Genomic DNA, 24,392 nt, shown 5'->3' on the forward strand with positions numbered 1-24,392 from the left:
CAACAGAGGTGATTTTTCAGCCTTCTTATTGTCTGGCTGCCAGGGTTCCTGGAAATGGCATTTTTAATGAGCATTTTTTTTCCTTCTACAGGAGACTTTGATGTGGTTGGAAATTTATTTTCCTCTCGAGTGTAGGCAGGGCACCAATTAACCCACACAGAGCACCCTTGCTGTCCTCCCAGCTTGGAGTTTATTACACTTACTATGCAATGAATAAAACCCATTATCCCACCTCCTATTATGCTTCCCTCCTGAGGACTCAAAGCAATTTCTTAAGCAACTTTCTGCTCTCTCAGTCTTTTAAATATCTCCACTTTACCTTTTTTTCCAAAAATGAACATGTGATAGCAGCAGAGGTGGAAAGAGGGAAAAAATGGGCTAGGAGAGTTGCTCTAATTGGCTTCATCCACTTCAAGTTTATTTATACCGAGCCAACAGTATGATAGGCATAAATGGACAAAGATGACTGAATTATATGTGGGTCTAAGGATTCACAGTTTGGTGGTAGGAATTTTCACATTCAACATACATACATATAGAACAAGGCAGAAGGCAATGAATGCTAGAATTCTTTTTCTTAAACTATGAAATGTGACAGTTATATTTTAAAAAATTGTTTTCATATAAAAGGGCACTGCTCTTGGTCAAATGGAGATGATGTAACCTTGTGGATTTAAGGCCTTCACAATCTGCTATTTGGGAAAAAAAAAAACTAAGAAAGTTGATGAAAAGTAATTTAAACGTGAAAGTTGGAGGCATCTGGCCAAAACTGTGTAAGGCTTTGAGTTGCCAAAGTTCTCTCTTCTTCCTCTACTGCTCCAGCATGTCTAACTTAAAAAAAAAAAAAAAGTTTTCGTTTAAAAGTCCACTCTTCCATCACATGGTAAAAATCTATCTGAAAGACAGGCTGGTAAGTAGACAATCTAGCTGAGTGGCCACTTGCCTTTCTGAAACTCCTGTTGCTGACAGGAAGATGCGGAGGATGGATATTTGGAAGAATGGACAGTATCTGCCCCACGGAAAAATGAAAAGAGTTAATGCTCCTTAAATGCAAATTCCTTCCCATCAACTTGGACCTCATTTCTGATCTAGGTCTATATATTCCAAATACATACTGGACATTTCCATTTGAAACTAGACATGCAAATGGCAAACACTGCTGTGCTTCCCTCAAAGGGAAAATACATGTACAGTATATGTCTACAATGGCCAGGGATGGCCCAGTCATCTTAGATCTTGATGTGGAAACCACATGTTGAGAATGACAGAAAAAGAAAAAATGTTTTGAGTTCACTGGACCACCTGTCCTGACATTTAGAGGAGAGAAAAGTAAACTTTATCCTTTTTTCAGTAACTGTGTTTTGAGGTCTTTATCACCTGGAATCCTGATGTAAGATCCTCACCTCTCCAGTGCCCCTATGTACGTGACCACAAAAGTCACCAAGTTTCCCAAGCCAGAAGCAGAAAGTAATCCTCGACTCCTTTGCCTTCCTCATCTCCAATACCAAACAATACCAATTTCTATCGTTTCTCTCCTATATATTTTAAAATTTGAATTTGCCCTCCATGCCAACTGATTAATGCCCGTATTCACTGTCTCTCGCTTAGACATCTGCACCGCTGCTCCTGTGCCTCTAGCCTTGTCTACTGTCAATCCATCCTTCTAAAGAAACAAAGAGAATCGCATCTCCCTTTCCTTGAAGCCTTCAATTGCTCCCCATTTTCAAACATATCAAATCCAAGCTCTTCCCAAGACATTTAAAGCTATTTCTGACATGACTCCTGCCTCCTACTATACCACTCTTTTATATCTCTGTGCATTTGTATAGACTGTTTCCTCTGCCTAGAATTTCTCTGTGCTCCCTGGTCTTCCTGGGGAAAAATGTTTTATTTCTTTAAACTTAAGCTCAGGTATCATCTTCTCCCTAAAGTCTTTCCTAGAATTAGTCAATCTCTCCAACGTGCTGCCCTTCATTCTGTACATGACTACATTGTTTATTTATCACATTAATAAATTAATTAATAAATTAATGTAAGAGAAACTCTGAACCAAGATGGAAACACAGGAGGCTCCTAAATTTCCCTCCTCCCACAGACACATGAATATATGGCTGTACTTGGAGTAATTCTCTCTGAAAGAAATCCAGAAAGAAACTAAATGACAACTATACATTGGGCAAATGATAAAATATCCATATAGAAATGGGTGGGAAAGACTGAGTCACACTCTCACCATAAACCTCACCCCAGCACCATACCATATTATCAGAAAGGAACTCCGAACTCCCAGCTTCTCCCTGAGGAGTGAGGGGTTTGGACTATGCACTTAGTGCCTCCACTTTTACAGCTCTAGGAACAAGGCAAGGATGCCTGGTCTTGCCACTTTTACTCAATATAATACTGGAAGTCCTAGCCAGAGCAATGAGGAGAGAAATAAATAAATAAAAGGCATCCACATCAGAAAGAAGTAAGTAAAACTGTCTATATTTGCAGATGACATATTGTACAGAAAACCTAAAGACTCCACCAAACAATTGTCAGGACTAATTACTAAGTAATGATTGCAACCCCATGGACAGTAGCCTGCCAGGCTCTTCTGTTCATGATATTTCACAAGCAAGAATATTGGAGTGGGTTGCCATTTCCTTCTCCAGGGATCTTCCCAACCCAGAAGTCAAACCTAGGTCTCTGGCATTGCAGGCATATTCTTTACCATCTGAGCCACCAGGGAAGCCCAAATTCAGTAAAGTTACAGAACATAAAATCAATCCACAAAACCCACAGGGCGTGGGGGGGATCAGAAGCATCTCTATACACTAACAACAAGGAAAAAGAAATAAACTAATGCCTTTTGCAATAACATCAAAAGAATGAAATATTTAGGAATATTTTTAACCAAGTAAAAGATCTACACACTGAAAACTATAAAACCTTAATGAATGAAACCGAAGACACAAAGAAATGGAAAGATACTCCATGTTCAGACTACAGGAATTAATATTGCTAAAATGTTCTTAATACTGTTATCTATAGGTTCAACGCAATCCCTATCAAAGCTCCAATGGAATTTTTCATAGAAATAGAAAAATCCTAAAATCCATTGGAAACACACACAAAAAACAAATAGCCAAAGTAATCTTGAGAGAGAAAAAGAAAGCTAGAGGCATCACACTTTCTGATTTCAAAGTATACTACAAAGCTATAGTAACTAGATTTAAAGCAGAGACATTACTTTGCTGACAAAGGTCCATATAGTCAAAGCTATGGTTTTTCCATAGCTTCTGATTCTCCCCACGCCCTGTGGGTTATGTGGATTGATTTTATATTCTGTAACTTTACTGAATTTGGACTTCCCTGGTGGCTCAGGTGGTAAAGCGTCTGCCTACAACGCGGGAGACCCGGGTTCAGTCCCTGGGTTGGGAAGATCTCCTGGAGAAGGAAATGGCAACCTACTCCAGTATTCTTGCCAGGAAAATCCCATGAATGGAGGAGCCTGTTAGGTTACAGTCCATGGGGTCGCAAAAAATCGGACACAACTGAGCAACTTCACTTCACTTCATGGTTTTTCCAGTAGTCATGTATGGATGTGAGAGTTGGACCATAAAGAAGGCTGAGTGCCAAAGAATTGATGCTTTTGAACTGTAGTGTTGGAGAAGACTCTTAAGAGTCCCTTGGACTGCAAGGAGATCCAACCAGTCAATTCTAAAGGAAATCAGTCCTGAATATTCATTGAAGGGACTGATGCTGAGACTGAAGCTCCAATACTTTGACTACTGGACTTGAAGAGCCAACGCATTGGAAAAGATCCTGATGCTGGGAAAGACTGAAGGCAGGAGGAGAAGGGGACGACAAAGGATGAGATAGCTGGATGGCATCACTGACTCAATGGACATGAGTTTCAGCAAGCTCCAGCAGATGGTGAAGGACAGGAAATCCTGGTGTGCTGCAGTCCCTAAGGTATCAAAGAGTCAGACAGGACTGAGCTGCTGAACAACAACAACGGTACTGGCATAACTGGCATAAAAACAGATGTATAAATCAACAGAATGGAAAAGAGATTCCAGAGATAAATCCACGCATATAAGGTCAATTAATTTATACCAAAGAAGTCAAGAATGTACAATAGGATTGGGAAACCAGATATCCACATGCAGAAGAATAAAACTAGATGCCTCTAATACACCATACACAAAAATCAACTCAAAACTGATTAAAGATTTGAGCAAAGACCTGAAACTATAAATCTTCTAGAAGAAAACGTAAGGAAGAGCTCTCTGACATTGTTATTGGCAATGAATTTTTGGATTTGACCCCAAAACCAAAAATAAACAGTGGGATTATATCAAACTAAAAAGTTCTGTACAGCAAAGGAAACCATCAGAAAAATAAAAAGGGAATCTATGGAACAGAAGAAAATACTGCAAATCACAAATACAACAAATGCTTAATATCCAAAATATCAAGAAACACAATTCACTAGCAAAAACAAAACAAAACAAAACAAAACAAAAAAATACCCAAACAACCCATTTTTTAAATGAGCAAAGGACCTCAGTTCAGTTCAGTTGCTCAGTCGTGTCTGACTCTTTGCGACCCCATGGACTGCAGCACGCCAGGCCTCCCTGTCCATCACCAACTTCCAGAGTTTACTCAAACTCATGTCCATTGATTCGGTGATGCTATCCAACCATCTCATCCTCTGTTGTCCCCTTCTCCCACCTTCAATTTTCCCCAGCATCAGAGTCTTTTCCAATGAGTCAGTTCTTCATGTCAGGTGACCAAAGTATTGGAGTTTCAGCTTCAACATCAGTCCTTCCAATGAATATTCAGGACTGATTTCCTTTAGGATGGACTGGTTGGATCTCCTTGCAGTCCAAGGGACTCTAAGAATCTTCTACAACACCACAGTTCAAAAGCATCAATTCTCTGGCACTCAGCTTTCTTTATGGTCCAACTCTCACATCCATACATGACTACTGGCAAAACCATAGCTTTGACTAGAAAGACCTTTGTTGGCAAAGTGATGTCTCTGCTTTTTAATATGCTGTCTAGGTTGGTCATAGCTTTTCTTCCAAGAGCAAGCATCTTTTAATTTCATGACTGCAATCACCATCTGCAGTGATTTTGGAGCCCCCCAAAAATAATGTCTGTCACTGTTTCCACTGTTTCCCCATCTATTCACCAGGAAGTGGTGGGACCAGATACCATGATTTTAGTTTTTTGAATGCTGAGTTTTAACCGAACTTTTTCACTTTCCTCTTTCACTTTCATCAAGAGACTCTAGTTCTTCTTCACTCTCTGCCATAAGAGTGGTGTCATCTGCATATCTGAGGTTATTGATATTTCTCCTGGCAATCTTGATTCCAGCTTGTGTTTCACCCAGCCCAGCATTTCTCATGAGGTACTCTGCATATAAGTTAAATAAGCAAAGTGACAATATACAGCCTTGACGTACTCCTTTCCCAATTTGGAACCAGTCTGTTGTTCCATGTCTAGTTCTAACTGTTGCTTCCTGATCTGCAAAACAGATTTCTAAAGAGGCAGGTAAGGTGATCTGTTATTCCCACCCCTTTCAGAACTTTCCACAGTTTGTGGTGATCCACACAGTCTAGTAAAGCAGAAATAGATGTTTTTCTGGAACTCTCATGCTTTTTCGATGATCCAATGGGTGTTGGCAATTTGATCTCTGGTTCCCTTGTCTTTTCTAAATCCAGCTTGAACATCTGGAAGTTCACAGTTCATGTACTGCTGAAACCTGGCTTGGAGAATTTTGAGCATTATTTTACTAGCGTGTGAGATGAGTGCAATTGTGCAGTAATTTGAGCATTCTTTGGCATTGCCTTTCTTTGGGATTGGAAAGAAAACTGACCTTTTCCAGTCCTGGAGCCACTGCTGAGTTTTCCAAATTAGCTGGCATATTGAGTGCAACACTTTCACAGCATCATCTTTTAGGATTTGGAATAGTTCAACTGGAATTCCATCACCTCCACTAACTTTGTTCATAGTGATGCTTCCTAAGGCCCACTTGACTTCCCATTCCAGGATGTCTGGCTCTAGGTGAGTGATCACACCATTGTGATTATCTGGGTCATGAAGATCTTTTTTGTATAGTTCTTCTGTGTATTCTTGCCACCTCTTCTTAATGTCTTTCTGCTTCTGTTACGTCCATACCATTTCTGTCCTTTATCGTGCCCATCTTTGCATGGAATTTTCCCTTGGTATCTCTAATTTTCTTGAAGAGATCTCTAGTCTTTCCCATTCTATTGTTTTCCTCTATTGCTTTGCACTGATCACTGAGGAAGGCTTTCTTATCTCTCCTTGCTATTCTTTGGAACTCTGCATTCAAATGGGTATATCTTTCCTTTTCTCCTTTGCCTTTCACTTCTCTTCTTTTCACAGCTATTTGTAAGGCGTCCTCAAGCAACCATTCTTTCAAAGACAATGTACAAATGGCCAACAGGTAAATGAAAAGATGCTCAACATCACTAATCACTGGGGAAAAGCAAATCAAAACCACACTTCATACTTGTTAAGATGTCTATCATCAAAAAGATAAAAGTTGTGATGAGGATGTGGAGAAAAGGGATCCCTTGTACATTTGGTGGGAATATAAACTGGTACAGGCACTATGGAAAATACTGCAGCGATTCCTCAAGAAATACATAATAAAACTTCTATATAATCCTGTAATCCCACTTCACATCCAAAGAAAATGAAATCAGTATGTCAAAAAGACATCCACACCTCTACATTCATTTTAGTATTAGTCACAATAACCAAGGCATGGAAACAACCTAAGTATGTGTCAACAGATGAACAGATAGTGTGAAAATGTGATAAACACACACACACAGCACACATATTTAAGGGTGTACATTAATCAGCCTTTAAAAAAGAAGGAAATTCTACCATATGCCACACATAACTGAATCTGGAGGGCTTTATGTCAAGTGAAATAAACAAGATAGATACTGCATGATATTACATGGAATCTAAAAAGAAAAAAAGCCAAATTCAGAAACAGGTAGCAGAATAGAATTGTGGAAGAAATAGGGAGAGGCTGGGAAAAGAGTACCAACATTTAGGCACAAAATGAATCAGGTCAGAGGATTTAAGGTATAACATGGTATACTGTAGTATAGTTAACATAGTTAAAACTACTGTATTGCATAATTGAAATTTACTAAGAGAGTAGAATTTAAATGTCACACACACAAAAAGGTAAATATGTGAGCTGATGCATATGTTAATTAACTCAGTGATGAGTCCTTTCACAATGGATTCATACATCAAATCTTCACTTGACATATATTTCAATTTTATTTGTCAAATTATACCTCAATAAAGCTAGAAAACTGTAGCCAAAAAGTTAAATAAGTAAATAAATAAATAAATGGATAGATCCAACAGATCGATGGATGGATAGATACTACTAATAAAAAAATTTTAATGAAAAAATGTTGGAAAACAGATTGAAAATTTCACCGGGCCTGGCAATAGTGGTATCTCAGGCTCCCTTCTAAATAGCTTACTCTAAAACTTGGTCATCTTTTTTTTTTTTTAATTAGGGTATAGTTGATTTAAAATGTTCATTTCAGGTGTACAGCAAAGAATCAATCATACATATGTTTATATCTATTCTTTTTCAGATTCTTTTCCCTTATAGGTTATTATAAAATACAGAGTATAGTTCCCTGTGCTATAAAGTAGGTCATTCTTTACCTATTTCATATACAGTAGTATGTATGTGTTAACCCTAAATTCCTAATTTATATTTGTTGAACCTAAAATGTATAGCACTGTCCCCAAGATTTAAACACTTCACCTTTTCTAATATTGTAAGGAACATGTCTAGTAAATACTTTATTCCTGACTCAAAGCACACTAACTTCTCAGGAGATAAGATATTGAATCAAAATGAATAAACAATTTTGATAAATATAGCCAAATCAGCTTTTCAATTTGACCTTTTTCCTGAAGATACATACTCTCAGCAAAAGTAAAAACAAAAAAAGTATCATTTGCATTATTATCTCTTCAAATTTTTTTTAATATCATTTAAAAATTTTCAAGTTCTAGTTGACCATTTTCCTTCTTTTCCTTATTATTTCATTAAATGGGAAGTGATATCTCACTGTTTTCTTTCATTTCCAAGGAAGATATTTTTCACATTTATCATCTTTCTACATTTTTATTTCCTTTGCCCATTAAAATTCCATTTAACTTCCCTCTCTAGTAATTTTTCTAAGGTTTTAGATAACTATGAATCCAATATTTGACCTTGTGCTCAAGTTGGAAAGGAATCATAGGTACAGATTATAAATGACTGTAAATGATATCCATATAAATAATATATATATAATAAAAAAAATAATATATATTACAGTTTTATAATCTTACATAATTTAATTGGACAAGGAGGTTTCTGTTACTGACATAAACTACAAAGGTATACTAATATGATGCCTGCTGTTTCTGAAAAAGATGGCAAAATATGTAAGATTCTTTAAAAAAAAAAAAGTAATAACCTTAACGTATACACATAAAGTACAATTCATGAACACAAACATGGATGTTAATAAAAACATCCCTTAAATGAGTGACGACTAACTGCCAGGAATTTTATTTAAAAGACTATCCTGAGGTCACACTGAAAAACAATTCAAATCTTGGTCAGTATGATTTCAAAGTCATAGTCTTTACAAGATGCTCTCCTTTACCAGGGGGTTGTAGGGTAAGTCAGATGAGTTAAAAGGTCATAAAATTCTTATTTCCTCCTCAAGGAAATTCATAATTTACATTCTCTAATGTATAACTTTATGGCTATTTTTCAAGATATCATATAGGTGTGTTTTTTTTTAATTGGAAGATAACTGCTTTACAATGTGTTGGTTTCTGCTATACAAAAACACGAAACAGCCATACATGTATATGCGTGTGCGTGTGTGTGTGTCCACTCCCTCTTGAGCTTCCCTCCCACATCCTCCCCAGCCCATCCCCCACCCCTCTCTAGGTCATCACAGAGCACCAGGCTGGGCTCCCTGTTATACAGCAGATTACCACTGCTGCTGCTGCTGCTAAGTCGCTTCAGTCGTGGCTGACTCTGTGCGACCCCAGAGACGGCAGCCCACCAGGCTCCGCCATCCCTGGGACTCTCCAGGCAAGAACACTGGAGTGGGTTGCCATTTCCTTCTCCAATGCATGAAATTGAAAAGTGAAAGTGAAGTCGCTCAGTCGTATCCAACTCTCAGTGACCCCATGGACTGCAGCCCACCAGGCTCCTCCACCCACGGGATTTTCCAGGCAAGAGTACTGGATTGGGCTGCCATTGCCTTCTCCAGATTACCACTAGCTGTCTATTTTACACTGGTAGTGTATGTATATTTGTCCATGCTACTCTCTCAATCTGCCCCACCCTCTCCTTCCCCTGCTACGTCCACAAGTCTGTTCTATACATATGCCTCTCTATTCCTGCCCTCAAAAAGGTTCATCAGCCAATAGGTTTATGGCTTTTTAAAAAGCGTATGTTACAAAACAGGAATAGATTCACAGACATGGAGAACAAATCTATGGTTACTACTAGCTCAGTTGTTAAAGAATCCACCTGCAATGCAGGAGACCCCAGTTCGATTCCTGGGTTGGGAGGATCCTCTGGAGAAGGGATAGGCTACCCACTCCAGTATTCTTGGGCTTCCCTTGTGGTTCAGCTGGTAAAGAATCTGCCTGCAATGTGGAAGACCTGGGTTCGATCCCTGGGTTGGGAAGATCCTCTGGAGAAGGGAAAGACTACCCATTCCAGTATTCTGGCCTGGAGAATTCCACGGGTAATTCCTTGTGGTGGAATTCTGGCCTGGTAAATTCCATGAATTTACAGTACATCAGGTCGCAAAGAGCCAGACACAACTAAGTGACTTTCATTTTAAGAGGAAAGGGAGGGGGAGGAATAAATCTGAAATTTGAGATTAATAAATACACACTAGTATCTTTGAAATAGATAAACAAGGAGCTACTGTGTAGCACAGAGAATATAGTCAGTATCTTGTCATAACCTATAATGGAAAAGAATCTGAAATGAATAATATGTATAACTGAATCACTTTGCTGTACACCTGAAGCATTATAAATCAGCTACACTTCAATTAAAACAAAATAAAAACTTTTTTAATGTATGTTGAGAATACACGCAGTCATGTGAGATTCTAATTAGGCAAATATCCTGTAAATACTAAAGCCCTAGAATTGTAAACTTTGTTTCTACCTACCAACATACATCCTAGATATATTTGTTACATTCAAAATAAGTAGAAATTCCTTTTTCAGATAAAGAACACTAACTAGAGATTATTAGGATGCGATGTTTCTCACAAGATCTGTCCCCCTTTTCTCTTTTGTCAGGGGCAGTTTTTTAAGGAAAATCTAACCATATTATCATTGGAAAGGTTATTTTCAGAGTCTGTTATGTTTCAAACAAAGTTTATTGTGTTGAACTGGGAATCTAGCAAGAAGCAGATGAATTCATTTGTACCTAAGTCCATCTTGAGAATAGGTTCAATAGTTTGGAAAGTGATGAGATAAAATACACTTTGAAACATAAGAATTCCCAAATTGTACAAGAAGTATCTAAACCATCAATATGTATTAAAGTTCCACACTTGAACCAGAGCTATCTATTTATACTCACAGTAAGAACCTGAATAAGCTTATTATTCTCACCTATTAAAAACAGAGCTCTCCAAGGAACTTTCTCATATTAAGCACTGCTATCTGTACAACAACAACAAAAAAAGCATTAGTACCTCAAAGAAGGGCCTCAGAACACATGTAAATTCTAGACATTTCAGAAAATGACTATCAAGGGACCTTGATTTTTAATTCTCTAAGTAAACAATGCACAATAGTCAGAAATGTTTAGTGGCATGTTAATGAAAGTCAGCCCACATAATTTTAATTGGGTACTGGAAATTATTCCTTATGTTGCCAAGAAAAACAGATGGAGAGTATCATTTCAAAGAAAGACGTGATGAAACTTCCCTTGAAGAAACTGCTGAAGGAAAACACTACACTTGATAATAGAATAAGCTTTAAGAATACATACGTGTGCCATTTAAATGGAAAAAGCACGAAAGAAAACAAGAGTAAAACCAGCAATCGCCATTCCTAACACACGTCAATATTATGTCTAGAGAGCCCCAGCTCCTTACCTAGCAACCATTTGGTCACCCGGTTGACATTGCCTGTTACAAGGAGAGAATGGTCTGGTCATCTGCCTCATCTGAGGAGTATCCATCCAAGGGGGAGAAAACCAAAGACTAAAAGATAAGTAACACATGTACGCAGATTGTGAGAATCTGCTCACCGTGAACCAAGTAACTTACCAGTTGCTTCATTAAAATAAAACTCCAGAGGCAAGAAGATTCTCATGACTCATGAGTAAGGGGAATTTTCTCATTCCAGTAAATAAATTTCTGACACATATCCACAGATGTTGCATAGCCATAATTAAGACTGGGAATTAGTTCAGTCTGAGGGGCTATCAAGTGAAAGTGTTAGTCACTCAGTCATGTCCAACTCTGTGACCCCATGGACTGTAGCCTGCTGGGCTCCTCTGTCCATGGTATTCTTCAGGCAAGAATACTGAAGTGGGTTGTTACACCCTTCTCCACGGGATCTTCCCAATGCAGGGATCAAACCTAGATCTCCTGCACTGAGTGACTAATCTATCATTCAGTTCAGTTCAGTTCAGTCTCTCACTCATGTCCGACTCTTTGTGACCCCATGAACCGCAGCACGCCAGGCCTCCCTGTCCATCACCAACTCCCGGAGTCCACCCAAACCCATGTCCATCGAGTCGATGGTGCCATGCAACCATCTCATCCTCTGTGGTCCCCTTCTCCTCAATCTTTCCCAGCATCAGGGTCTTTTCAAATGAGTCAGCTCTGCACATCAGGTGGCCAAAGTATTGGAGTTTCAGCTTCAACATCAGCCCTTCCAATGAACACCTAGGACTGATCTCCTTTAGGATGGACTGGTTGGATTTCCTTGCAGTCCAAGGGACTCTCAAGAGTCTTCTCCAACACCATAGTTCAAAAGCATCAATTCTTTGGCGCTCAGCTTTCTTTATAGTCCAACTCTTACATCCATACATGACCACTGGAAAAACCACAGCCTTGACTAGACAGACCTTTGTTGACAAAGTAATGTCTCTGCTTTTTAATAAGCTGTCTAGGTTGGTCATAACCTTCATTCCAAGGAGTAAGCATCTTTTAATTTCATGGCTGCAATCACCATCTGCAGTGATTTTGGAGCCCAGAAAAATAAAGTCAGCTACTGTTTCCACTGTTTCCCCATCTATCATTAATCATTCAAAATAAATAAATATTCAAGACAAAAGAAATCTTTGTGTAGCACTTCAGAACAGGTGGAATAATAAATGCTACCACCTCATTAAAGTCCCCAGCCACCCTCTCGTGACAACTCATCCTTCTTTCCTATACCATTTCATGTTGTTTTCCTTGTCCACTATCAGCAGTGTCTATGTCTCTGTTCCTCCATTACAGCCTTGATCTGAAAGCATCACTTTTGGAAATGAAGTCGCTCAGTCGTGTCCGACTCTCTGTAACCCCATAGACTGTAGCCTACCAGGTTCCACCGTCCATGGGATTTTCCAGGCAAGAATATTGGAGTGGGTTGCCTTTTCCTTCTCCAGGAGATCTTCCTGACCCAGGTACTGAACCCAGGTCTCCCACATTGTAGGCAAACGCTTTATTGTCTGATCCACCAGGGAAGTCACTTCTGGAAGTGACAGCCAAGATCAATTTGTGGTTGATTCATTAATGAACAGTTGAAAACCCTTTCAAGCTCTAGTACGTAATATTTTGAGTACTGGCTCTAACTTGATTTTGCTTTTAACTGTCTTTATAGCCTTGAGTGAGTTATGATAGCAACATCAAAGTGGTTCCCAATTCTCAGAGGACTTTCAGCACTGAATCTGATGAAGATCAGATTCATGAAGATGCAGTCCTATGAGGTAAGGAAGGTAAGTATTATTAGTCCCATTTTAGAATGGAGATGATGGTGCTCAGTATTAAGTAAGTTCACTGAAGCTACACCAATTGGTGGCAGAAGCTTCTGAGTCCTAATTCAGTGTTTTTACCATTCCATGGGGCTAGTCCATGATAGACTGGTAAGATGAAGGGGGACTCCCATTAGGCATGCTTAGGGGACATGGATGATCAGACCTGGGTTTTCATCTGATTCACTGCCCTCAGCTGCCTGTTTTCTTGAGTAATACCTGAAAGAGATATGCTGGTAGATTTTTGAGAAGGGGTGAAAAAAGGGATGAAGGGCTTCAGGCAAAGGGTGAGAATGAGAAAAAGACAAGACATGTAGGAGTTAGTAAAAGGGGTGAAATTTTAGGGACAAAAGATGTTTAAAGAGGACTTTTAAAGAAGTTTTGTTCTAAGGCACACACTGAAACCCTTTCTCTCATAGCTACAAGAAAACAACAGTAAAAATCAGCTTGTTTTTTAATGTTTTTAGTTAACACTTGTATTTTTCTTTTGATTTTTAAATGTATGAATTTCTCGAATGGGTCCCAACATTTGGGCTCTAATAGAAGGAAGGACACTTTTTACAAATCATCAGTCCCATGAAGCCAAAATTAGAGAAAACAGTAAGTTCCCCTCTTCCCTCTCTCTCACACACTGACACAGAACGTAATCTCATTACTTTGGCCTGACAATATGTAATCCTCCATTTACCTTTTAACTGAAGGAAATAACAAACTGTGAGCCTGTTAACATCCTGGAGAAGTTGTTCGCCACAGCCGGTGACAGATAAAACAGGAGGGTGTGAAATGCCCCTCCATCTGACCCCACCTGAATGCTGGCCCTGCAGGGAGCCAGGACTGGAGGCATCATCCGAAAGCTGACAATCCATCTGAGCACGAGAAAGCATAGCGCCCTGGAAAATAAACTGGCATCAGGTCAAGGGAAGCACTCGAGTTCCCTGATCTAAAAAGAAACCCTGTCAACCCCAAACTGTCTCCTCAAAAGCAATATTGACCAATCTGGGAGATCTGAAACTGTGAGGGCTGCAAACTGGATCAAGGAGTCTACAATCCGATTTGACAAATGCCTTTTTTTCAGCAGACAGATAACCTAAAATCAACTAAGGTGGGGAAAAAATGACACTTGTGACTTGAAAACTTTGTAAACTACTGATATAAGATGAAACACAGCAAAATCCAGTTTAATTTCAGATCAATTTAAAGGGACATTTTTTCATTTCTTAATTTTAACCTATCTCCAAAATCCATTCATAAAATATTCATTGCACAAAGGAAAACAATAGTATTTAGCTAATTTGTTTGGCAGATGAATGTATTTTACTCCTTCATCTGGGAAAATCTTTTTTTTTAAAATCATATTCAAAGGAGTAAGTTCCATAAGATAATAAGAATAAAACAGAATATCCCAAGCTTCTTACTAGACAGGGTAGAATATTATTTAGAAAGAATTCAAATTCAGCACTATCTTGTTATAGTGAAAACCAAGAGATTAGTTTCTATGGATCCAGATAGGAAGTGGAAACTTACCCTTTCTGAGTTCCCTCTATAATATACAGCAAGTCCTTCAAGTATACTATTTAATTTTATCACTACAATCTTAAGAGCTAGGTGTCACTAGTCTCCTTTTAAGAAAAAATAAGTAAAGTTCTAAAGCTTAAGTAAAATATCCAAGATCACTCAACTATTGGGGTGACCAAAAAGTTCGTTCAGGTTTTTCTGTAAGATGTGATGGAGAAACCCAAATGAACTTTTTCACCAACCCAATATTAAGTGATGGAGTGTGGTTTATACTTAGACTTCTCTAAGTATTCATCTCCTGTGCTTTTTCACTGGACCATAATGCCTACTATACCACCTTTCCACTTTCCCATTACAAATCATTAGCAAGATGAGTTGTATGTTCCACAAGGTACAAATATGTACATAGTCTATGTCTTATGTTTGGCTCATATTCTTCTGCATAAGAAAAAACTCAGTAGGTGTAGGAAGATGTGGATTTGCACTTCACCTGCATAATACATTAGGGTTTCAAATTACCTTAAGCTATTAAGAAAGCTTCATTCTTATGATTCCCTGGAAGAGGGCACAGCAACACATTGCAGTCTTGTTGCCTGGAGAATCCCATGGACAGAGGAGCCTGGCAGGTACAGTCCATAGGGTCACAAAGAGTCGGACATGATGGAAGTGATTTAGCATGCACGTACACACAAGGAAACCCAAATGAATGGCTCTCCTCTTTTCCTACTTGAATTCTGAACCCACTGAGAGAGCCAGAAAAAAAATAGACGAGGGCCAAAACATTTCCTGTATTTCTATACAGGCGAGACGGAAGGACAAGGCTCTCCAGCTATTAGCCAGATGGGTGGGCTCACTAACATAGAGTGTATGCCCAGAATTAGGCAGGACTTATCTACCCACCACAGGCCAACTGGACAAACTCAAGACTTTTCTATCTGGGGGCTTATACCTGTGGAGTATACAAAACAGAGGAGCCGAACACTATGTGGACTTCTTCAGGCAGTTTGCTCCTAAGAAAAAGGAGGGCATGGGGGCTGAGCTGAGCATGCCCAGTTCCTTTCTCAAAATCTAAATCAAGTAATTCACTCCTCTCAAGGCTATGTGAGTTGGGTCTAAGGAAAGAATCTAGGAGGAGTATTTAGGGGAAAAAAAATCTTTCTTATAAAAATTGGCAATAGGGAGGATGCATCACCTCCCCAAGCAATTTCAATGTCCAAGTGCCATCAGCACAGATGCTTAGGTGCAAAATCTGCACCAGCACATCCCTTACCCAAGGTCACAATCAAGCATCCAGATGAGCAGGGGAATGGCATCAGGAGACCAGAGCAAGGGAGTCTGAATGGATCTGCAAAACAGGAGATGGCCAGAAGCCAATACCTGGAGCCAATACCTGGAATAGGAAAATCAGAAAATGTGAACAGGGCTAAAGGTGCATGTTTCAGGAGTGGGTAGGACTACTTCATAAACCTCCAGGCCTAGCCTTTCTGAAGATGTAATATCACAGTTGTCTGTGCATTAAATCAGTGGTTCCAAGCTACTTCTTTTGAAAGAGTACTGGTCTCTCTGTATCAGAATCATCAGAATACTTATTAAAAGTACACTCCTAGATCTTGCCACATAGCTACAGTTTCAGTAGTGTGTTCTAGGTGATGCCATATCAGAAAAGGCCACTAAAAACCATCACAGCCTGCGATGAGAGTTGGCTGAAGGTGAAAATCACTCCAGCTGAACAGGTCCCTCTGGACCCGCTGGGCCAGCTTTAGAGACAGTGGCAGCATTCTTACCTGCAAGAAAGACAGCTTCTTGAGATGGGAAATCCTCACTCTCCTCCTAATGCTGCAGCCTGAGAGCCAGAGCGCCGGCTGGCCTCAGAGCTTTCCCAGTACTCATTCAGTAGAGAAGTCAGATATCGCAAAGAGGGAAGCCCACACCTCCAGGCATTTAGCTGATACCCTCCAAGTCAACTGTTTCAGGCTGGAAATACTGGAATACATCAACACATCAGCCAGGGTTCTCTTCTAAGAGGACCTTTCTCAAAGGCAACCCTGAGTCATGGTAAATCCCACTCCTTCAGTAGCTCAATCATTTTCTGCCACTTGGCCTCAATTTATCTTAAAGTTCATAACTCTTTACAGATAAAACAGTGTTCACATATATATATGGGAACACTATACATATATACACACATATATATAACTTATGTTGAATTTGGAGAAGGAAATGGCAACCCATTCCAGTATTCTTGCCTAGAGAACTCCGTGGACAGAAGAGCCTGCTGGGCTGCTGTCCATAGGGTTGCACAGAGTCGGACACGACTGAAGCGACTTAGCATGCATGCATGCATATGTTAAATTATTCATACGTTAAAAAAAAATCAATCCTCTGCATAGAAAGAGAAGGCTTTTAAATGAAAACATTTTTACACCTATCAGATAAAATATGATTAAGAAGAAAACAAAGAAGAGAGAAGAGAATCAATATGTGCTTTTTACTCCCACAATAAAAGTGACCCCTGCGAAAGTCAGTATCAAGTGCCAAACAGGAAGTGATCAAGCTACCCAAGCTACACTCCCTTCTGCATTCTCAACCGTGTTTCTAAACCCTACAGTTCATTCTAGGTCCTCCTCAAATTTTAGCCTTGTATTTTAAACCACTCAATTGTCATCCTATAATAAGCACACTGCTATAAAACTTCTCTTGGTGGTCTAGATGTTAAGTTTAGCCTTCCACCCTGAGATTTCAATCCCACTGATGCCCACTGAGGTCCCTACCATGGACATTCTCAAGTCATCTGCCCATCTCAGTCAATCAGTGCCTGTGTATGCCCTTAACAGAAATTATCAGCATCCTATCCTGGTGTATTCAGTGTAGGAAGAGCTGTATTTTAGACACTGTCACAAAGGAATGAGTGGAAACAAAAGAAGCTAACATTTTATCAACCCCTAAACTAACCCACTTGTGATCTGAGTTCATATGTAAGTTATAGCTCATTTTAGTTAAGCCCATCTTCATGGTAACTGGTTAATTTTTTGCTAAAATGATTTATATCCATTTCCTCTTATAAGATCATCTGCCCCTCCCATAAGTCCTTTTAGGTAATTTTAATCCCCATTGTTTTCTCTTGGGACCTATTTCCTTCAGCTTTCATACTTTCTGGTCTACTGAAATAGTAAGTAAAGCTTCCAAAAGTGACTAACTTGAGATGTTACACAAGAAAAGAGCAGTTTTCAGAACTGTCTTAAACAGCTTGTTCCTTCCTTCAGATGATATCTACCACAGAAACTTGATATAGAAAATGGGTAAAAGTGGAGTGGCTCTGTTTTCAGAGATGAGAGAATCTGGATAGATGGGCTTGTGCTTACTCTTGACCCTTGGGCTGCCCAGAAGAACCTTTCCAGAAATCTAGAAATCTACAGACCACATTTTGAAAATACTTGTGCTAAAGGAATCTGAATTCTTTACATATCTTAAATATGTTGATGATTTCTACTTTGATTTGGAGACCATGCCATGCATGCATAGACCAAATATTAAAATCAGATGAACAACAAATAAATTGATATAGAATCAATGAAAATAATACTGCAACAAATAAAGAAGCCAACTACAAGGTGTGAAAACTCAAGAGAAAAAGTAGACTCTTAAAAATAATCAAACAATTTCTAGAAAAATGAGAGGAAAATCCTGGCAACTAGTTGCATGATGTTCCCAAAGATACAAGAAGACATGACTTTTATAAAAGAGCAAGCCTTAATGAAGAATACAGTTAAGAGATTCCAAAGAAACTAGAAAAAAGCACAAGTCCATTATAGCATAACAAAATTAAAATCTCCATTGCAGGAAGTAAACAGCAGATATGACTTTGAATAAAACTACAACAATAATAATGAAGACAAACATGGCAAGATTTCCCACACAGAAACGTGATGAAAATAAAAATTATAATTATGACAATGAAAAAAATAATTTTTAAAAATAGGGAACAAGAGAGACCATCTAGGGAGAAACCAATAAGGAAACGTGGCCTTAGAAGACACGTTAGATCAGATGGACTTAACAGATACATTGTCAGTCCTCTATGTCTGCAGTGCTGCGTCTGTGGATTCAACCACTTAATGTTCCTAATGTATGCAGATGTTGCATCTGTGGATGCCCAGTGCCTGCATATGGAGGGCTAATGTACTATGCCATTTTATGTAAGAGGCTTGAGCGTGGGGGAGTTTGGTTCCCAGAGGGGTCCTGGAACCCATGCCCTTCAGATATGGAGTGCTGACTTTACGTAATTAAAAACTAGGAGTAAATATTCAACCTGTAAGTAATAATGTTTTGAAGAAAGAAAGCAGAAATATTAGAACCCCAAAATAAATAATAAACAAGAAGGAAGGAAGATGAAGAAAATTTTTCAGGATTAAAAAAAAAAAAGAGTCCTGAGTCTATAAATAACCACAGTATCCTATTCTATGAAAAATTATTGAAATAGAAACCATTTCTAGACACAAAAGGACAAATTATTTTAATTATATAGATAAAGAAAAGTACTATAAGATATAAAAGGTAACCTGAAAAGAAAACAATTCAAGCTTGGCTCAGTCTTCATTACATGTATAAAACCAGAAGAAAATGGAGGTGTGTCTACAATATTTTCAGGGGAAGAAACATCCTGAACCAAAATCCTAAACTTAGCTGACTTTTCTTTCACAAACAAAAGCAACAGAAAGAATTTCTCATGCAAGGCTTCAGCAAGATTGTCACAAATATACCCTTCATAGAAATAAACTGCAGTACATTGTACAACTGAAGAAGTTAAAAGAGGACTAAAGAAATCAAAAGTCCATAAAGTGCAGCAAGATATTTTTTGACCCACTTCCTAGAGTAATGAAAGTAAAAACAAAAATAAACAAATGGAGCCTATTTAAACTTAAAAACCTTTGCACAGCAAAAGAAACCATGAACAAGACAAAAAGTCCTCCGAATGGGAAAAAATATTTGCAACAAAGCAACTGACAAGAGATTAATCTCCAAAATATACAAACAGCTCATGCAGCTCAATATTAAAAAACCAAACAACCGTATTAAAAAATAGGCAGAACACCTAAACAGACATTTCTCCAAAGAAGACATACAGATGGCTAACAAACACATGAAAAGATGCTCCACGTCACTAATTATTAGAGAAATGCAAATCAAACCTACAATGAGGTATCATCTCACACTGATCAGAATGGTCATCACCATCAAAAAAAAAAAGAAAATCTACAAACAATAAGTGCTGGAGAGGGTGTGGAGAAAAGGGAACCCTTTTACATTTCCTGTCGGTGGAAATGTAAACTGATACAGCCACTATGAGAACAGTATGGAGGTTCTTAAAAAAACTAAACATAGAACTACCACATGACCCAGCAATCCCACTCCTGGGCATATATCCAGAGAAAACCATAATTCAAAAATACACATGAACCCAGTGTTCACTGTAGCACTAGTTACAATAGCCAGGACAGGGAAGCAACCTAAATGTCCATCAACAGAAAGTGAAAGTGAAAGAAAGTGAAGTTGCTCAGTCTTGTCCGACTCTTTGCAACCCCATGGACTGTAGCCTACCAGGCTTCTCGGTCCATAAGATTTTCCAGGCAAGAGTACTGGAGTGGGTTGTCATTTCCCTCTCCAGGGGATCTTCCCGACCCAGGGATGGAACCCAGGTCTCCCACATTGTAGACAGACGCTCTTACCCTCTGAGCCACCAGGGAAGCCCCCATCAACAGAGGGATGGATAAAGAAGATGTGGTAAATATATAGAATGGACTATTACTCAGCCATAAAAAGGAATAAAACTGTGCCATTTGCAGAAACATGAATGAACCTAGAGACTGTCACACAGAGTGAAGTAAGTCAGAAAGAGAAAAACAAATATATTAATGCATTTATGTGGACTCTAGAAAAATGGTATAGATGAACGGATTTGCCAAGCAGAAATAAAGACAGACATAGAGAACAAATGTGTGGAAACCAAAGGGGTAAGAAAGGTGGGAATGGATGGGGAAGATTAGGATTGACATATATACCCTACTATGTATAATATAGATAACTAATGAGAACCGACTATTTAGCACAGGAAACTCTACTTAACGCTCTGTTGTGACCTAAATAGGAAGGAAATCCAAAAAGAGACATGATACACAGAGCTGACTCACTTTGCTGTACAGCAAAAACTAACAGCATTGTAAAGCAACTATACACCAGTTTTTAAAAAAGGAGTAAAAAATCAAAATATAAAGGCACTGATGTCAGTATAAAAACCAATTCAACATGGAAAATGAGTAGGAAACTTACTGCAAATATAATTTTTTAATTTAACTCAAACAAAAAAAGCTTATAAGGAAACATTCATTGGTTAAAATACAACACTAACTATTTAGAAATAACTCTATGAGAATAAATCACAGAAAGGACAGAGGATGCAAAGCTTAGGTAAATTCCACACCACAAATTAGTAAGAGTTAAAAATTACTTTTTGAGCCTTATTTTTATTTTTATAAAAATCATAAGACTGTCATTAGTAGTATTTTTGATGAGCTAAAATTCATGACTGACCTTCCTGGTAAAAATGACTAAAAATATTGGATAAAATATAACTTTTTACAATTTATTTTTAAATATTCAATAAACTGTCCTCGAGTGGAGGAGGAGGTGCGGGAGCTCTCTGGAGTGTCTTCAATAAGGACAAGGATGGTCACCTCATGGGCTAATTACCTCCTGAGGGCCCCACTTCCCAATAAGATCGTACTGGGAACTAGGTTTTAACATACGAATTTCGGAAGTGACACATTTAGTCTCTATTTCTTGTTATTTAATCATATTTTAAACACTTCTTTTCATTTAAAGATTCTAATACAATATACTTTTCTATATTCTGTGTCTCATAATTCCCAATATCTGTACTCTTTGCAGAGTCTGATTTTGCTCTCTGCTATTAATGAAGACTTTCTCTGGTAGTATCTTCTTTCCTTATATATTTTGTGATTTTGACTATTCACTGTCTATATTCTTTGGGATTTTCTTTTATTTTGAAAATTCTTTGAGACTTGTGTTGAGGATTGGGTCATTTCAAAAGGATTTATATTTGCTTCTTGTAGGAGTCTACTGCTACTGCTAAGTCACTTCAGTCGTGTCCAACTTTGTGCGACCCCGTAGACGGCAGCCCATCAGGCTCCCCCCATCCCTGGGATTCTCCAGGCAAGAACACTGGGGTGGATTGCCATCTCCTTCTCCAATGCATCAAAGTGAAAAGTGAAAGTGCAGTTGCTCAGTCGTGTCCGACCCTCAGCGACCCCATGGACAGCAGCCTTCCAGGCTCCTCTGTCCATGGGATTTTCCAGGCAAGAATACTGGAGTGGCTGCCATTCCCTTCTTCAGGGGATCTTCCTAACGGCTTGAATTCAGGTCTCCTGCACTGCAGGCAGATTCTTAACCGTCTAGTTCAGTTCAGTTCAGTTCAGTTGCTCAGTCGTGTCCGACTCTTTGGGACCCTGTGAATTGCAGCACACCAGGCCTCCCTGTCCATCACCAACTCCTGGAGTTCACTCAGACTCACATCCATAGACTCGGTGATGCCATCCAGCCATCTCATTCCTCTGTCATCCCCTTTTCCTCCTGCCCCCAATCCCTCCCAGCATCAGGGTCTTTTCCAATGAGTCAACTCTTCGCATCAGGTGGCCAAAGTACTGGAGTTTCAGCTTTAGCATCAGTCCTTCCAAAGAACACCCAGGGCTGATCTCCTTTAGGATGGACTGGTTGGATCTCCTTGCAGTCCAAGGGACTCTCAGGAGTCTTCTCCAACACCATGGTTCAAAAGCATCAATTCTTCGGCGCTCAGCTTTCTTCACAGTCCAACTCTCACATCCATACACCGTCTAAGCCACTGTTAATTCAATACACACCTTACAGAGACAAAAATAAGGAAAACATAAAATGTAGGCGAAAATATAAGATAAAGTAAAAGTCTAACATAGGTCTAACTGGAATTTCAGAAGAAGGGGTAAAACAGAATGGGAGCCAGGTGATATCTGAGAGATAACAACTAGTAATTTCCCAGACTGACAGAAAAAACCAATACATAGTTTCAGAAAACCTCATGAATCCCAAGCAGGATAAATAACAAGAAACCCATACCTAGATTCATCATAATGATACACCAGAATAGTAAAAACCAGATTTTTCACACTGCAGTCAGAGAAAACACAAATTAGAGCGAAAGGAGCGATCATGTTGACTAACATGGTCTTATCACTAAAAATGGAAACCAGAAACAGTGAAATAATATCCTCAAGAGAAGAAAAAATAACTCAATTTAGTCTAGTACATGTGGAAAAAAAAAATACTGCAAGAGCAAATGTAAAATAAAGACATTTTTAGACAAAAAAAAAATTAAGAATTTGCCACAGTGCTTCTCAGTCTAAGATCAAGTGTAGTATCTGTTCTCATCAGCTTAATATCTAATTGTCCACACTCACGGCACATAATAGTTTAAAAAATAATCACCCAATAATAAAATTGTCATGGTTAACTTTTTAAATAAATAAATATGAAAAAAAGAATTTGCCACCAATAGACCATTGTTAAAGAAACTTCTAAAACAGAGTTGTCCAATAGAAAGGCAATATGAGGGACACAAATTTAAATCCCCTAATAGCCACAATTTCAAAAGCAAAAAATAAATAAATAAATAAATAAAAGGATAATCCATCTGAATAGTGATCTATTTAAGCCAATATATCAAAATTGTATCATTTCAACATGTAATTAATACAAAAATCATTAATGAGATCTCTTACACTTTTGTACTAGGTCTCTGAAATCCAGGATGAGCTTTACACTAACAGCAAATCTCAATTCAGAGTAGTTATAAATCAAGTGCTTAATATCCACATGACTAGTGGTTACCACACTGGTCAGCGGAACACTGAAAGATATGCTCCAGATACAAGGGAAATGATTCCAGGTAAAAGGAACTGAGATGCAAGAACAGAGGATGACAAGATAAGCAGGAAACACATTTGTGTGTGCTCAGTCTTTGATTCATGTCTGCACATTCATTTGTGTCCAGTTCTCTGCAGCCTGGACTATAGCCCAGTTGTACGCAACATGGACTATAGCCCACCAGGTTCCTCTGTCCATGGGATTTTTCTGACGAGAATACTGGAGTTGGTTGCCATTTCCTCCTTCAGCAGTGAGCATATGGGCAAACCCCATATCCAAAAGATATTCAATGTATAAAACTACCATAATTATGTTGTAAACTGGAAGTTAAAGTGAAGTTGCTCAGTCGTGTCTGACTCTTTGTGACCCCATGGACTGCAGCCTACCAAGTTCCTCCCATGGGATTTTTCCAGGCAAGAATACAGGAGTGGGTTGCCATTTCCTTCTCCAGGAGATCTTCCCGAGCTAGGGATTGAACTTGGGTCTCCTGTATTGTAAGCAGACGCGTTACCGTCTGAGCCACCAGGGAAGTTAAAAGGAGGCCTGATCAGATTCTGCTTAAATAGTTTGGGGCAAGAATATTCATGAAGATGTTGTGTATTTCAAATTGTATCACATTAAGCAGCACAGAACATCTAGTCAATGATGGCAAGGTTAGAACAGGGTGAAACAGCCAAATCCTTCTATCATACTTTCTCTCCCTTTTTATCAAAATATAAATCTGTGGAGTAAGACCTTGGCAGAAAAAATAAGTACAAAATCCCTGAGGCAGAAGTGTGCCTGGTGTATCTGAGAAATACTAAAGAATAAGATATCCTATGGGCTTCCCTGG

General features: G+C 38.7%; 1 pseudogene; it reads left to right on the forward strand.

Moving 5' to 3' along the window:
* Nucleotides 1-23,023: 23,023 nt before the first annotated feature.
* On the forward strand, nucleotides 23,024-23,127 carry LOC120867911 (annotated as a pseudogene).
* Nucleotides 23,128-24,392: the final 1,265 nt, after the last annotated feature.

This window comes from Oryx dammah, unplaced genomic scaffold (assembly GCF_014754425.2).
Source record: "Oryx dammah isolate SB20612 unplaced genomic scaffold, SCBI_Odam_1.1 HiC_scaffold_1, whole genome shotgun sequence".
Classification (NCBI taxonomy): Eukaryota; Metazoa; Chordata; class Mammalia; order Artiodactyla; family Bovidae; genus Oryx; species Oryx dammah.